This window comes from Pygocentrus nattereri, chromosome 6 (genome assembly GCF_015220715.1).
Source record: "Pygocentrus nattereri isolate fPygNat1 chromosome 6, fPygNat1.pri, whole genome shotgun sequence".
NCBI classification, from domain to species: Eukaryota; Metazoa; Chordata; class Actinopteri; order Characiformes; family Serrasalmidae; genus Pygocentrus; species Pygocentrus nattereri.
In genome coordinates, this window is record NC_051216.1 from 27,433,416 (window position 1) to 27,449,877 (window position 16,462).

The window sequence follows — 16,462 nt, forward strand, 5'->3', positions numbered from 1 at the left end:
CTGCAGAAGACGTCAATGAGCATTCATCCAGTGTTGAACTGGTTAACTATAGTTTTAGCTCAGTAGTTCATTCTGACTGGCTACCTGCTCTCCTATTCAGCATTCAGTCTGTGAATGGGTTTATTTTACACAGCCTAATGTTAAAATCGAGAAGAGGGGCAGATAAATCTCTCTTAACCTTATGCCAAAAGTTGGAATGCAGAGTTGGTCCAACATTATTGGACATTTTTTTTTCTATTATGTTATCTGTATCATCATGCATAATGAATGTAAAATGTACTTTCCAGCACATGTTCAAGGCCCAATCCCATTTCCCCCCTTGCCCCTAACACTTAGCCCTACCCCTCCATTTTGCGCATTCACGTTTAGGGGTAGGGTTGGTCCCGACTGCTGTTGAGATGGAGGGGTAGGATGTAGTGTTAGGGCTATTTGACCCTTCAAATGGAGATTTTTCAGAGGCGCACTACAAACGGAGTGATATGAGAAAATTTCCAGAATGCCCTGCAAATTATTGGCAAGACAGCTGCACAAGCGATCAAAGAGACACATAACTGCAAGTATTTCTGTGTTAAAAAGCCATTGTATTGTAAGAACCATCGTTATAGCGTTTTCCTTCATAACACACAAAATCACTAGTAAGACGATGATGTCTCAGTTGCTACCTAGCCAAATTTCCCATTCTACCTTAAATGGTGCAGCAGTCACATTCTGGTATGTGAGGTTGCTGCACCATTTAAGGTGGAATGGGAAAATTCGATCATGAAGTTCAGCTTCATATCACCAAAGAATTCTTAAATAACTGCCCCCTCCCCTTTGAAGGCATATGATGCCCTAAATGTATTTAAGCAGTGAGGAGCTGAACTTTCCTCTCCTCTGCTGTCACTGCAGACTGGCAGGGTCGCCTAGAGAGCAGCACTAGCAGCTGTTAATGAAGTAAACTTTTTTTTAAATATGATTCACTTGTCCTGTGACACAAGTGAGATCACCACAGCTGGAGGCAGCATATTGGAAATGGCTGGAAAACCCTGTCTCGTCTGCTTACGTAAAAATGGCTGACGACAACTGATGACCTATCCGATTCTTGAAGGGTTGTCCCAGTTCATAGGGGGAAGATTTCAACCGCTACCCCTCCTAACTAAGTTTCAAGGGGGAGGGTTCAAGGGCTGTCAAAGGGTCCAGCTCCTTGACATCTGATTACATTAGTCATGTCCGTAAAAAAGCCAGAAGCTGCTTTATTCTTCTCATACTGATGGACCACATATAGTAGTATTATGATTAGTTACCTGCTAGAAAAAGTAAAAAAGTGATATTCATTCTTTCATGATCATCTTTAGTTTTTAAAATTTTTTAGAACCATACCCCTCATCAATATTCAACATATGGAATGTTTATCATCTATATTAGTATTCAGGAAAAATGGCACTAACACACCTTTGTTAGGATAAGTTTTCCTGTTATTGTGTATCTAACAAACCTGCCATGCCACCAACCTCACCAGCATGTTGCTCTTTCTAGTGCTTTTTTTTTCAAGCTTTTATTTTCTGACAGATGTCAGACTTTAAATCTCTGCGATATCAAACAACAGATATTAAACCAGGAATGTGTGACTAATTACTGCTGTAACCTCACTGGTGTGTTAGTGATGAGCAGGAATTTGGACAATTATCTAAACTGCATTTGCGGAGATGTAATATTGTGGATAGGCTATCACAGGTGACAAATTATTTAAGCAATGTAAGCACTTGTCAGCTAAATTAGACTCCTAACAAACGATGCAGAATAAACCAAGTTAATTTACTTATTATTGCATATTACATCTGGCAGCTCAGACATTCAGCAACAACAGAGGGAAAGAGGGAAAGGAAAAAACAGCTGTATAAACAAGCAGCTCTCCAGTCTCACTTGGGTGAAAGTGTAGCACTGATTTTTTTTGCAAAATAAGCACTGCGAGCAATGTGTTAGTCGTTTTACCAAAGTTAAGGTGTTTTTAAAACACTAGCAAATTCTCTCACTGGTAGTTGAAGACAGGGGCAACTAAAGAAATACTGAACTGTGTACAGAGGGCTACGGTATAGAGCCACTAATTACAAATCTGCGCCATTTCTGATTGGTTGGAGGGCTCGTTTCATGTCAGCAGCCCATGATAGTTTCACCCTACTCAAATCAAACACCCAGCCCACAAAGGGCAAACATCTCTAAATCAAAATGACCAAGATTGGCAATCAGTCGTATGCTCATGCAGGACTGTACTGTTAAAAGCATAAACAGATTTACCAAATAATTTGACATTATATTTAATACTCATACACGTAGTTGAGCAAATCTTCAATAATATTTGTTATATTTACCATTATTTTTGGTTTAATGCCTGTGTTGTATTTAGAACTCAAAATATAAATATAAAAAATATAAATATAAATACTTAATCTGGTCTCAGTCTTGTCTCAGACTCTACTACTAAAAATCTTGGTCTTCACTTGGACTCTGCATGTTGCGGTCTCCCTTCTTAATTCAAATTTGCCTTCAGCAGTCTTGACTACAACGATAGTGCAAGCTATTAACTGACCTATCAAAGCTCTGCCCCACAGGCTTTCTTTTGTAGTTACTGCTGCGAGGCTGGACAGGTTATAAAACACTGGCAAAAAAACCCAACTTGAAAAGAAATGGGAAATGGTAGCACACAACTCTATTGTCAAGATACCGACATTTACAGCACAACATTAATTTCTAATTTTATTTAGTTACTATGTCATTGATCACACTCTTAAGGTAAATCATTTGGATGTTTTCTATCATATGAATCGCTTCCTCTTACAGCTACAGCAAGCACTAGTGACCGAAACATCTAATTTCATAGAGACTTGCATGGACACACAGACTCCACAGGCATACCGTTTTTCAAATAATGAATAAATTATTAACATTAAATATCTGTGTGCTACAATTTCAGAAAATTTTAACTACAGGCAGTCCACAAACTGTTGTTCAGCTGCCAGTGAATTGTGATCAGGTCATTAAAATTCTATTAAGTACGTCCTCCCTGAATTATAGGCACTTCTACTAAACCACTTGATATGAAACTCAGGCAGGCACAGGCCCCATTTGGCCAGTGTGAACGAAGAGACAATACTTCCCTCAGCTCAGGGCATGAATACACTTCTGGTAGTAATTAGACCTAAATACACAACTGCAGAACAGAGCAAATAGCCCACCATTTGCCCTGAAACAATCCCGTCTCTCCCTTTATGAGATTTTCTCTAGGGAGAGAACGAAACATCAAAGGCAGGTTTGGAGGAACTCTTCAGTTTGACTATGTGTGTTTGAGCAGAGAGGTTCACCTTGTAAGCCTGTCTCAACTTGTCTGTCCGAGTGAAAAGGCTGTGATTGCAGGTGAACAGTGAGCATGAACAGTGAACAGTTCATGAGCGTATAGCCCTTTGTTTCTACAGCATGCATGAACAGGGCTTTGGTGTTTTGGTGAGACAGAATTAGGCCATGCCAACCTTCCATCTGGATATGATGTTCTAGGCCAAGTTAAGTGGTTGTAGAAGGAGTCTCAGCAATAGGCCACACAGTTTAGAACAGAGAAGCTAAATGAACATCAGCAGGAGAAATCTTTTTTTAAATATGTGATTCAGGGGAAACCTTGGGCAAGACATTACTTGCACTCCCTTCTAGTGCGGTTACTACTAAACATATATATGGTGTGTGCTTTCTGCAGCATACAAACTTTCTCTTTTTTGCACATTTGACGTTAGTGGGGCCATCTGGACCTCCCTGAGTGACCACCTTGTAAGGCAAATTTGAAACAGAGAAATTAAGCGTGAGACGCTCCATAACCTCCGTGCACTCAGAGCTCAACGGCTATTAGCCCACTTGGGTAGTCGACTTGGGTACATTCGTTAAAATACGTCAATATCAATGAAATCGATCAATAAATATCAATTTAATACACTGACAAATGCGCACAGGAGCAAGTCTGTCATTATTCACGCCAGGCAAGCGATCAAAATGCAGAGAACCGTTACACAAGGCACGATCACGAAACACGGAGGGGGGAAAGCCGCAGCAGCTCGCCATGTGGAGCGACTCTATGAATGAGTTACACAGAAACAACTCGCGGTGCTCTACCTGCGCTTTCTGCTATGAGACAACGCTACAGCCTAGAACAGACAGACCAGACTGGAGCTGCGGGGTAAAGGGTGTGTGCTGTGGTGTTATACTGTGACCCAAAAGCCTTGATGCTCGCGAAGAGAAACGCTATACAGAGGTTGTGTGTTGGGCGCGAGAGGCTACATTGTTCAGGCAATGGATGTTCGAGCCGATCCAAGCCAACTCCATCTACGGAGGAGATCTGAAAACGCGAACAATGCACGATCCCCGAGCACTACGGATTTAACTGGCAATGACCAAAAACAAGCTCGGCTCGTTATTCTGCCATGCTCAGTGTACGGACGACGCTCACCACGGCTACTACCGACAGCTTGAAATGTCCAAGGCGTCCGTAGTTTGCAATCACAAAGCAGTCGCTCAGCTAACCTACAGCGTTAGTGGATATGGAAGCCAGCGCGCCTTACCTGAGAACTCAGCCTGCATTCATCGCTCACTGCGCTGCTCGAGGCTCCCCTCCTCGTCCCTCATGCTCTGTTGTTTATCGGTTTCTGCACACGCCGCGAACAGCATGAGACGCTTCTACACGCTGCGATCCGTCTTCCTCGCCTTCCACTCTTTCACCGCCTTTTGGAGCTGGTAGCTTGGTGGAGGGAGAGTGCTGCTTGCTGACCGGCAGCGGGCGCTGAAGTCATCCGTTATCCGTCTATCGCTTTCTCAGGCTTAAGCTAGGGCAAATAGCACTAACCCGGCCTCACACAGGGTCAGAGTCCCCCCGCCTGGACCGACTGGATTAGGATGATAGGAATAAGAATCATTAGAATGGCTGATTATTTTGTAGAATTGTATAAGGGGTGCACATACCTAAATGGGTGGATGTTGCACATGAAATTTGTAGTGGACAATTTCCAAACGCTTCTGGGGCAGTAAAGTCACAGTGGTGTTTTATTAAATATGAAGACATGAGGTATACTGGTTTGGAATGTTGGCACTTGAGAGCTTATGTAAGATACTTTGACAACTTACAACAGAAGTAGTTGAAATAGTTTAATGTTAATTGTTGCTTTTTTACACATTACCATTCCTTCCAGCATTTTACTTTATAAGCTCTGTCAAACCTTTCCTCCATCTGCTATCAGGGTCTTTGGGGGTGCTTTGAGTTTTGAATCCATTTTCCACTTTCTTTAACTCTTTCTGTGGCATTGAGTTTATGTGTCAGCACTAAATGATTTACTGGAACACTATATGATTGAGTTACTCTGTTACCACCAAATGAGTGTGAAATCACATTATGAGTGAAGGCCGGACTAATATAGGTGCTGTTACGTCTTCCTTATGAAATTGCATCCATTACAGTCACAGAAACGGTGTTATTCACACATTGAATTGCCTTATTTCTTAAAATGTCAAAAAAAATTGTAATATATTGGAAAATAATTGCATGGACTGTCTGTCTCCTCAGAAAGCTTGTACATCTCTGCATCCTGTAGGAATGTGCCCTTTCTGTTTTGGATGCTGATGAGAGGCAAGAGCAGTTTGGATTGTTTCCTTAATATTTTATTTTCAGAGGCTCAGTCTTGCTACGTTAGTGTCCTTGCCCCTAAGTGGGGGGAGTGAACTTGCCCCTGACCTCTGTCTAGGTCAGGGCTCTTCAATTCCATGTCCTGCGCAGTTTGGTGAGCATACCCCTCTTAAACACACCTGGTTCAGCTAGTCTGTTTATAGGGGTGCTTACTCAGGAAAACCATCAATTTGTGCTGGTCTCCGGCCCCACAGGGCTGGAACTGAAGAACAATGACAACTTCTCACCTAATTGCACTCATTCACACTTTTATCACCATGTCATTGTGTCTCCTCAATCTTCTGTCAGCTCAACCTCTGGGTTTTTGGGCGATTAGACAATTGGCATGCCATTTAGCCCATTTTAAAATCAGTTTTCAGTCTTGAATCTAAGCATGCAGTTAAACATTCAAAAATGTAGACACACCCCTCAGGAACAATATATAATTTTTTACAGGGTTTCTTTTCTGACAGTGACTTATCAAAGTAACTTATTAAAGTGTTTAGTTTCTAGCAAATGTACAAAATGTGGTGAACATCCAGATGAAGTCAAATCTCACTGAAGACGCGGCTTGCTGAATATTTAGATATTGGATAAGAGCGTCTGCTAAATGTAAACATAAGTTCAAAGTGGTAACGTTATGTTCAGGCTCCTTGTTACGCCCTGTGTAGTTGAGCAATAACCTAACAAAAACTACTAAATATTACTTCAAAGGAAAATTGTTAGTAGGAATGATGAAAGTGTGCATGTACTAGGCTATCAAAAGATCAGGGCTGTGCTCCGTCTTCATTCATGTGGAAGTACCATCCACTTATCTTACACACAGTTGTGAAGCATCATGTGCATGTTTATGCTTGTCTGTGTGTATGCACCTCCATTCAGCCAGACTGCTCTCCGTGCTCCGATCTAGGCCCGTCTAAATTTCCTGTCCAGTCTCTTTGCTTCTGCAGGCTTCGGGAAGAATGAATGTAAATGTTCAGCCTGCGCTTCATTTTGGCTCGACTTCCTCTTCAAAGGCATCCATTTTTTTCATTGCCCCCCCCAATTAACTGCTCCTTCATTAGTCAGAGTCTTCTCTCATCCCTCAAAGGGCTCAGAATGGAAACAGCAAGCTTCAGTTCAGTAGCAGAACCCAGTTACGGCTGCTCCTGCTGCATTTTCCACCTCATTACCTTCGAAATCTATTGAGTTGCTGCATCTGGTATCTCTGAGTTATTACTGCCCCAACCATTTTCTCAGCCAGCGCTCACATCAAAGCCTTTTTGGAGTTTCAGCACTTTTAGCTGGTACATACATAAAGCATTTTTTTTCACAGTCAGTTCTCAGTCTGTATCAGCTCTACCATCTTCTCCTCATGTATTAAGGTAGGTTTTCTCGGTCGAACAGGTCGTGGCTGATAGTCTCTCATCAGGCCTCATCAGTATTGGTGTAGTGTTCAGAGCTCTACTTAAAGCATTTACATCAGGCTGAGATTCATTATGTGACCCAATAGTGCTGGCAGACTGCCAATTATGAGTCCTGTATTTTCATTGTCATTCGCTCAGTCTGACTTATCATCAGTGTTTTGTTTCAGTCTCAGTGGGTTTTTTTCTGTTTTTCATTGTCTTTTAAAGTCTCTTAGAGTTTTTTCAAAATCATTATATTGTTATTGTCTTCCGTGTCTGTGCTCCCTGCCTATTTAGATTCTGGGTCTTCCTCTCTCTCTCTCTCTCTCTCTCTCTCTCTCTCTCTCTCTCTCTCTCTCTCTCTCTCTCTCTCTCTCTCTCTCTCTCTAAATCACTACATATTCACAAATCCACTATTACTATCCACTATCCAAACATAACTCTGTACAGCTCTCAGGTTGTGTTGTCATTTTGTAATCGTGTCATTCCCGTATTACGAAGTCCGGGTTTATGCTGGTTTTCTCTATGAGACATATTAACGTGTTTTTGATCACTTCTCTTGTGCCCTGTTCCAAAGCCGATACAGTTTGTACATGCATTTTCCTCCCAACATCACAGATTCTTTGGACTATGAGGTCATTTAGGAGCCGAAATATGAATATTCCTACATGCAAGCACTGCTGCGCACTGAACTGACATCACTTAACAAAATACTCTACACAAACAAGGAAGCATTGCCCAGTGTGGTAGTTAAGAGGTTTTGGCAGTTTGAGGTTACATTTTGGGTAGCTGGTGTTGAAGTTAAAGAGAAACGTAATTTCACGTGAAGTCATTTTTGTGTGCAAAAGTTTTTTATCTTGCTTGCAGCGTTTAAGCAGCCTTATTTATAGTTTGACTGGTAGACAGACTCATATTTTAGATGATCCAGTGACACTCAGGGGTGGGGAGGGTAATGTACCCTGGATAAAATGCATCAGGTTTTGGAATTTTCTATTCATAATATGGGCAAGATGGAAACTACAGAACAGACTTCTGATATGAGGCATCATTCCATAGTCTGCATCATGTCCATATTAGGTCATTTTCACAAATCACTGCTACTGCATCCTGTAGTAACCATGCAGCTTCCAAATTGGCAGTGTATCCCCTGAATTATAAGATCATTAGCGGCTGAAATATGTATGTTGCTACATACATGCTGTAAGCAAGCAAACACGCCTGCACGTTACAATAACGTTGCATGTAGGTAAGTCTGAACATCAACACCATTACATAACAACATCAGCTGTACAAACTATAAGCTACTACATTCATGTAACAATATTAATTATTCTTATTCCAGCTGCTAAATGATCTCAGAATTCTGAGGATTTGGTGACTATGGGTCTCATTCACCAGCCATTCTTAAGAGGAAATTTCTGCTTAAAATCCACTCACGCAGATTTCAAAGATTCTTACATTCATCACTGTTGTCATTTGGCATTTGTTTTTAAGTAAGAACAGAATCTATGCACACTCAAGAGCACAATAGTGTGAATAATTCTCACTTAACATAGGCTTTTCTTAGGACCTTTCTCAAGAACACAATTATGAAGATATTGGTGAATAAGACCCATTCAAAGGAAGTACGCACACAGAATAAAATGTACCAACTTCAGAACATTTTTGTTAACCGTAGGGCACAATAACAACGATTTTAACAACACAATTTATTTTTCTAATAGAGATCCGAAGTTCCTAATATGGCCCTGACACAATCTACAGAGTGATGGCATGACTTCAGAGGTCTATATAGGCCTGTTTATGCGTTACGGCAAAAAGAGCACATTTCAGTTAGTAACAAAACATAAAGCACTGACAAGCCCTGAAAATGCTACATCATTGCATTCATTATCATCAGCCTCCTAATGATTTGTAGTCTCAAGTGCATCTGGTAGCTATTTCCTTGTGCCTCCATTGCAAGAGGAGGGGCAGAGGAAATTCACTGCAGCAGAAACACTCCCCTAACATCTGCCCACTGCGCTGATTTATTCTTGTTTGTTGTTGCTGAAGTATAATAATTAGGGCATTTAAAGCACCAAATGAGAATGACAGTAACCATAGGGACAGAGTGGGTTTATCTGTGTGATAGCCCTCTATCTGCTTAGAGAGGCAGTGAAGACTCGTCTATGTCTGTGATTTGTGTCCTCTGATTGAATTTTTATATGCACCAGCTCCATTCATCACCATTTGCAAACTGTAACTATATTTTAACCCTTTAGATGCATCCTGCTTAATGAGAACATACATAAGTGCATGTATTGACAGGAGTTGAATACGTTTTTAAAATGATGATGAAAGTGTTCATGGTCCGTTGTCCTAAGTGTATATGGGAAATTACATAAAAAGTCTAATTCTAAAATAGTGTTACAATATATTTTTGAAAATCACATGTTTGACAGCTGCGCTGCTTTGTGATTCAGCAATATCACTAATTTCACACTTTTCTATGTGACACTAGGTGTTACTATGAGACAAGTTTTAATAAAACTTGGTTCTCATTTGCATGAAAAAAACTCTGCTGGAGCTCCCAAAATCCTCCCAAAGACTCCACTGATCCACTGCAGTGACAACAACTGAACACATTTCTACAAACAATTCATTAAATGCCACTAACAAAATGTTGCAATTGGAATAAAAGTACAGTAAGTAGCTATAGAGTTTTCAGATAATTATAAATTCCATGTCAGTTCAAATTCCAGGAATGCCACACGAGTCATTTATCTCCATTTTTCAGATTTTCACTTTCTACATTATTTGAACACAGCAACTGCCCTTCAGATTATGTGAAAACTTCATGATAATTTACAAAAATGTTTTCCGCCCAATGACAGCTGGGATAGGCTCCAGCAGCCCCCTGCAACCCTGAGGGAGAAGCGGCTTAGAAAATGTGTGTGTGTGTGTGTGTGTGTGTGTGTGTGTGTGTGTGTGTGTGTGTGTGTGTGTGTGTGTGTGTGTTTTCAAATTACTTGGAATGCTTTTTTACATTCACTTTCATTAAAAGTCAAGAACATTTTTTCCTTTTCTTGTAAAGTTACAATTTTGGAAATACTTGTTTTTCCTTTGGATAGTGACAATAATTGGCCTTGCTCTCTCAGTGGGTACGGTGGCCCTCCTCCCCCCATCGCTTAGCAAAAGCTAGCCAACATGGGTATCTGTTAGCTCATGCAACAGAAATGGTCAGGTAGTTTCCTCCAAGCGCATTGACATTGTGTTAGCGGTAGTTCTGAAAGATGGTGAGTGGCTTCACGTCATATGCTCTCATGTTGCCAACTTAATTATAAAAAAAAGTATCTCTATGTTTAATATGGGCAGCATTGTAGGGCAGCGGGTAGTGTGTTGCCTCACAGCAAAAAGGGCTGAGTTTGATTCCTTGGCCAGGTGACTAGGGTTCTATCTGTGTGGAGTTTGCATGTGCTCCCTGTGTTTTCATGGGATTCCTCCAAAGACATAAAGCTCGGCTAATTGGATGTGCTAAATTGCCCCTAGGTGTGAATGTGTGTGTGATTGTTTATGTCTGTGGGTCTGCCATGTGATGGCCTGGCGACCTGTCCAGGGTGTTTCCTGCCTTCCACACAATGACTGCTGGGTGTTCCAGCACCCTCCATGACCCAGAAGAATATGCGGCTTAGATAGTGTGTATTCTGAATATTTTCTTTTCAAAGCCTAGCTTGGACAAAGCACAGATACTTCATTTTTGCATTCTGAATACAAAATTAACACTTGTATTCCATTACAACCTAACTCTGATTACTGGATTTCCAAATATTGTACAGAGAAACAGTCCATTTTGCAACCTACATAAAGTTAAGGGCACTGGATGATTTGGCAATTCAAATGCTGTCTCAGGCAGAGCCCAACTTGGCAAGTGTCACAAAAGAAATCTGTACAAAACACATGACCTTCCTAATCCCCAGGGATGCAGCTTTCAAATAATATGCATGTAACTCAAAGTGAGAATGAGGAGTTAGTGTGTAGTCTCAGTGCTTATCACTAGAGCCTCTAAAACTGAAGCAAATGCAGCCAAATGGCGTTTGCGGTGTTGTGTATTGCGTCTCCACAGCTCTCCTACAGTTATGTGGAGCTCCAGCTGAGCCTATCCAACATCCTTAGTCTCCTGCTGGGCTGCAAACTGTCTCCTCCTGCTGTTTGGAGGTATGGAGGTATGGGACACAGCCAGTGTGAACCGGAAGAGAGAACCCCCCCTTCCACACACAGGACAGACAGAGGAGCTTTTAAAGGACAAATGGTACTAATAATAAGTTTTTGCTGTTCCATAATTGTTTTACAGATGACAGCACTATAATACTACTCTTACTGTGTAAGACCAGCTGGAGAATGCGCAGTTTACAGCTATGTATATTTTTGCTCCCTGCAGACTGCAACATGGTGCCAAGACTGTTTCAAAAATGATCAAACACAGGGTGGAGAATAGTGAACTATACTTAAACTTCTTCACTGTTATTATGACTATTAAGTAACATTTTAAATGCAGTTGTATTGTACTTTATTGCTTACAATTTTAGATTTTTGCTCTACTAATATTAGAAGAGATTTTGCTTTTCCTTTAGGTTACTTATTTTTTACTTAAAGGACCTATTTCATGTGAAATTTTATTTCTTTAAATAAAAGATTTTGATGTAGAATATGAACCTCTTGAATGAGGCACACTACAGGACAGCCTATTTAAACAGAGCTTCTTTCCATATTGTAGTCTTAAAGGAATAGGAAAAATGTCAATATCTAGCCCAGACCTTGTTGATTAGCCAAGACACATTTGGAGTCCAAATATTTCTTCTTTAGTTATTACCAGAGCTACAAGGCTAACAGTGCTAACAAACACTAAATTCAGTAGTCACGCAAATTGTTTCTGTGAAAGTATACAAAGAACAAGCAGACAAAATGGCACTACATCCATCCACCATCCATATCAGGGATGATACGCACAAAGCAGGAATGATCTTGGATCAGATTCCTCCATATATGTGATGGTCACCATCTCAAATATTTATTCTAGATCAGCACTCATGAAATGGTTTGTGAATACAGACTATGTTTAAAGTGACTGCCTGCAACTTTGTTCATAATTTGCAGTAAATCCTATTGTGTCCTAAACCATTTTTTGGGTGACTATTGATTTCTAGTGTTTATTAGCAATGTTAGCGTCACAGCTCCAGTTTTAAACTGGAGATGCTCCAAACTTGTCTCTGCTGATCAACAACCTCTGGAGTAAGGGGAACACTGTGTGGATTTTATTTTCTTCTCAAACAATTCATTTAAAAACACAGTAGCTAATAAAGCCTGATTCATTTTAAGTCATGTAAAAATGAATTATGGCAAACAACATAAATTAGCCTCAGGGGAAAAATAGTAAAATAAATATGCAGTATATTGACCCATTATTAATACTAGGAGATATTGATATGTTTCTGTGTAATAATGCTGAAAGGAAAATTAATTGTAATTGAGTATTGTCAGTCCCTAGATTAGGAGTGTAGTGGTGTGATGAGAGAAAACATGTTTTACTTAATGATGATGCATAAGGACATTTTAGGACAAGCACTTTGAACTGAAAAACACTATTTGAAAAATCTGCTGCAATTCAAATTAGACACCATAATAGAATATCTTTTCATTTCAAGTGAAGGATTTGTGTGCAGCGTCCGCGACAGATAAAAATATGGAAGCTGAAATGGTTGGAGAAAGGATAAGTGTAAGTAGTGAGAGGATTTAGTCAACACTAGTGTCAAACTGTTGCATCAGAGAAGCACTGCTTTAACAGCTATTGCCCTATCACTGAGGACTTGTGAGACTTCCGCTGTGCCTCGCAATGAGTCAGCAATCATCTTCCCTCTTTTGCTGCTGACATGTTGTTGTTCTTCCACTGCTTCACAAGCTCCTCCATTCAATTTCTGGGTAGCATCATCATTTTTGTTGTTTATCCTGATTACGGTGGTAGCCTGTTCTGATGCTGTTGGAGCTGTGTGATGAGATAGTCAAGAGCACTGGATTTAACAAGGTACAGAGTGATTACTTTTCCTATAACAAAGTAGTGCTGCAGTTTAAATTCTTGTAATCATGTTATAGTTACTGACTTATTAAGAACTGCATTATTGCTTTAGTCATATGACTCTAAGAAAATAACATTAATAACAGGTCATGTATTTAAAGCATACGTTTCCTCTATGTGGACCATTCTACTTAACTGTTTCAAACTGCAAACCCACAGTAAAAATTGAAAAAAAAAAAAGATTAAAACTATTAAATAAACAATTAAATATTCAGACCATAGATATTTATAAGGATTGTGTTAAGATCCTTTCAAAACCAGGCTTTTAATTGAGAAAGTAACATTCTGAATATGTACAAAAACACAAAATATGTACAAAATCACAACTTATTCCCATCTTTTGTGAGGTGGCTCCCCCAAACTTTATTCTCAAAATTCTAGAGCTGTCTTTGTGATATATTGCATCCCAAACTGCAATGCCGTCATTTCAAGAGGACGTAACCACTGACATAACTACCATGATATTTTTAATAGACCTGGATTCAGCCCTTACATGCATTAATAACAGCACAATGAAAGAAATTTGCCCAAATACTGCTGCACTCATTGCAACACTGAAGCCCCATCTGTTTTCTCTAGTGGTCTGAGGTTGGTTTTCTGACTTCATCCCTTTACTAATGTCAACATACTGCATAAACAATGTGGTTAAAACAATAACTTTCTTGCTAAAATCTTTTCAGCATTGGCTTTTCAGGCTCCTGTGTGCACTCACACTCATTATTCAGTCAAACTATCTCATATTACAAACTTTGAATGATGAAAATAATAATAATGAAAAAAGAATGATCTGCAAATAGAGGAAAATAGAAAGAAAAAGGGCGTGTTTAGGGAATCTCCTCACCAAACGTACATGCTGAAAAGCAGGTAGCAGGAGTTGCTAAGCAGGGCTTGGAGGGCTGAGGAAGGTGGGGCAGGTGTTCAGATGGTCTGGTTAGCTAGTGCCTGACGCCGACATGCTCCTTTCCTGTAAGACCGCACATGGCTTTTGTCATGTACTGGATACTATACAGTACACTACTGGTGAACAGTTTATATGCAGTATAAACTGATACAGTATGCAATACAAAGTGCGCTATTTTGAACACAGTCAAAGACTTTTAGTCCGTAGGCGGGGGTTAATTTTAGCTACACCCCTGCAGTTTAGAGCAGGAGGGAGACTGTATCCCTGTCCCTCATGGCCACATTGTGAGATTTTATTGTTTTCACGTCTTGTATTGAAACAGCAGCAGAAAGACACACAACACAGCCCAAATGGTGGGGAGGTAATCACCAGCCTTACATTTCTACATCTACAATGAGACCAATAATATTGAAGTCCCCTTTAAGCCTCTTTGTAATACGTATACAACTATTCAAAGCTATAATTGCTAGTCAAGTACTGCTTAGCGGTTTTGAAAAATTCTAAATTAGATAAAATTGAAACAGTCACTCCTGACACATTTGGTAAGATTTCGTTTTAGATATTGCATTGTTAACAACAAAATTAAGTGTTCAGTCATTTATTTTGGTTATTTTAATTATATAGTTTTGGTTTAGTTTTGTCCAGTTAAAAGTCTGAGATGTGTTTTCAGCTCTGACTTTGAACCTGGTAGAATGTTCTACATTAGCATTATGCATGCCCGTCCTTGAGCAACAAAGTGTGAACAATCAGTCGAAACATCTAATCGGTCAAATATAAACAGCTGGATAAATATCTCCACCCTAAAGAAGAGAGACCCAACCTCACCTAAACAGAGTCAATATTCATTCAGAAACTGCTCTGTAAGCTTTACATGTTATTCATAAAGATTTTACTTCTAAGCAGCTGTTTTTGAACTGACCACTTAGGAAATCACTAAGGACTTAGATCCATCAGATCACATCAGAGACATGTGTGAAATAGCGTGTGAAAGAGTTTACAACTCATGAATTTGCTGCTGCAGTTTTGGGAAGTAGCAACGAAGATAATGGAGCAACATGTTGGTAGATATGTAAAAAAAATCGAGGAAATGCTGTTAGACCCTAGAGGGGTAAATCGGTTTTACTGCAGGGCAGTAACAGGCCTTTAAATGATATTTATTGTGAGTACTAATTTCTTTCTTAATATATTACTGAGATGACTTTTGGATCTTTCCCTTGTACAGCTGATGTACGGGTTTTAGAGAGTAACATAGAAGTAAAGTGTAATTAGATCACTTTTTCCAAGAAGTAATCAGGAAAAATAAATAAATAAATAGTAATTTGCAATGGATTGCTTTAAAAATAAATGAACTATCCCAATATTGATAGTCAATGAATAAACACACTATGTATTTTTTTATATATTAATTACAACACTAACCACAAATCTTTCCAAATGTGCAGATAAATGGTGCTTAAGCATCTATGTAGCACATTTAGAATATAGCGTTTCAACTTTTTAATGAAAAGTCATTAAACAGTCAGTGGAGAATGTCTGGGACTAAATGTCTTATTGTACTATATCTGTATAATCATAATGATATGCCGCTCCTCCATCAGCATGCTAATACCCAGTTTGTCACATTTTCCTCATATACATATCAGCATAGTCCAGGTTAAAGTGTTCATTATCATATCAGCCCTGCCAAATCAAGTGTTCCTAATTAATGTGCTTCGAAAGAGAGTAAGCACACTAATTCAATATAATTTAAAATCATAACTTTTACTGTAGCACAGTAAAATGCATGTTCCTATTCTCCAGGGTCAGCTCTGTGGCACAAAATGCACGGAGCTCTAATATGTCGGCTAACAGCAGCGCCTGTATGACACATTGCAGACTATCTAATCAGAGTAAAGCACTAGTTCATGGACACAGTCTAAGCTGTGGCACATCTGAGTAGCTTATCTGTACAGTCTTAAATAGAGAAGAGGTGAGAATCATTGGTGTAAACTCCCCTCCGCGCCACAATGCTTTGACTTGGTTTAGTCCTTCATGGTTTAGAAGAAGCAGCCCTTAACCACCAGGAACTAGGTTGTTTCCATGGCGACAGAGGCAATGACGGACACCAGCGGGTGTGTGTGAAGTGCGGCGGCCTAACATGAGAGATGCCTAGACTGGAATCCCAATGAGCAGTCCCCGTGGAGAGGCAATCAGTGCTGCAGAACACACATGCACATTGCTGTGTAGGCTTGGACATAATGCGTTTGTCTGAGCGTAACAGCACTGTTAGGTGTGACAAATGTGTATCTGTTATATCTGAGCTCAAAAGGTATTTGGACAATGTTTTGTTGTTGCTCTGTACACCAACCATTTGGATCTGAAATACCACAATAACCATGTTGGTTGAAGGAAAGATT

General features: G+C 39.8%; 1 protein-coding gene across 1 annotated transcript in view; it reads right to left on the minus strand.

The window, feature by feature from the left end:
* st6gal2a (ST6 beta-galactosamide alpha-2,6-sialyltranferase 2a) overlaps positions 1 to 4,859 on the minus strand; it is a 68,704-nt gene extending 63,845 nt beyond the window's left edge. Inside the window, exon 1 of the mRNA XM_017704675.2 lies at positions 4,578 to 4,859. The gene's annotated coding sequence lies outside the window, so the exon portion shown is untranslated. The remainder of the gene's footprint in view (positions 1 to 4,577) is intronic.
* Between the last annotated feature and the right edge of the window lie 11,603 nt (positions 4,860 to 16,462).